Source organism: Crinia signifera, chromosome 7 (genome assembly GCF_055691185.1).
Source record: "Crinia signifera chromosome 7, ASM5569118v1, whole genome shotgun sequence".
In the NCBI taxonomy this organism is placed as follows: Eukaryota; Metazoa; Chordata; class Amphibia; order Anura; family Myobatrachidae; genus Crinia; species Crinia signifera.
In genome coordinates this window covers 146,101,306-146,102,951 of record NC_139223.1, presented here as the reverse complement: position 1 = coordinate 146,102,951, position 1,646 = coordinate 146,101,306, and positions in this window count along the sequence as shown.

Below are 1,646 nucleotides of genomic sequence, written 5' to 3'. Positions count from 1 at the left end.
AAAAATAGAAATATCTCCAGCTGTTAGTACCAACCAAGTCATCCTCCTGTTGACATTTTCAGTGCCGAAATTCTTTGATGTGGCATTGTAGACTAACTTATTAAATTTAAAATAGAAATACTTTTCACTTCATCACTATGCACTTAAATTACAACACACCATAATAAAGACACAAAGAAACAATGATTTATTGTAAATCTGTACATTTTTAAGCTTTACTCCACCAATCTATCATACACAGCAGGAAAATAAACCCCATATACAATAGATTCATTCTAAAAAGTCAGGCATAGATTTACTAAATGTTAGTTTTTCAAAACTGCCAATCATCTGCAGCTTTGACTAATAGTTTTAAAACACCAACAGGAATCAACGCTAAGCCAGCTTGACTTAGAATATTTTGCTAGTTTAAAATGATAAGATAAAGCTGAAGATTAGCAGTAAAAAAGGTGAAGGTGAAAAATATGAAATTAAAAATACATGATTATTAGGCCAATGTGACCATTAAAATATTCTTCAAAACCACAAATGTAAAATAAATGTTTCCAGTAAAATTCATACAAAAAACGCCACTGCCCTTTTGTTTCAACATTCAGTTTTGCAAACACAATTGTCAATAAACAAATGTAACAGATATTTTCATTAGTAGATGTAGAAAAGGTATCCAGTCCTTTAGTCATGTACAATTAACAAAAAAAAAATTATACAGCAGTATAGAAAAGACCTAGCACATTATAAATATAAAAATAAAATCAGATACAGTACAATACCATAGAATAAGACTTCATAATTCTCTCATTATACAAGATACGAAAATCCCTGTGCCTTAGCTATAGCCCTTTATTAAGTATTTCAAACCAGGAGAAATAAATGAAATAAAAAAATTAAAAAACAGATAAAGAAATTTAAAATTGTAAAATGTTAATTTTTATTGATGCAAACAAATTATATATATACACCCACATACACCTCCCACACCTTGTGGGTTAAATTGTTTGATTTGGTTTCCCTATTGACAAATCAAAAAAATCAATGCCCTTTGTATAATTGCACACAGTTTGCTTCATAGACCTCAGTGTGCTGTTGCTCAATCCTTGGTGTACAAAATCCATCTGAAAACATATCTTTACGAGTGCATAGCCAGATTCAAGACGCTCTTACTAAAATGGGACTTCAAGCGTATCATTGCCCCTCATTTGCATATCATGAATATGCATGGAGGAACTGGTACTTAAGGAGCTTCCGGCTGCTTGCCCAGTGGTCCTGAGGAAGCTTTTTTGCGAAAGCGTACGCTCGACTAACTACACACCTAGTGTGTCTAATACCCCACTTTCCCCTCCCCACTTACAAACTGTATATATATTTGTTGTTGGCTACATTGGGGTTTCCGTTGGACACGGTCCCCAATCAGTACACTGACACGGTCTCTGGCGCCAGAGCCGTGTGTGTCCCTGCCTGTTCTAGATCCACATGAGCGAGGGAGTGCACACAGGCACACCTCAGACTCAGCTCTGCGGTTGGAACGCAGGTTGTGGAACTACTGGCTCCAGCAAGCCTAACAGCAGCGCTGAAACGGCATCACATCCGTGTTCAAGCACGTGCTGGTGGCTGCACTAAGTGAGCCTCAGGACTATTGTGATACATTG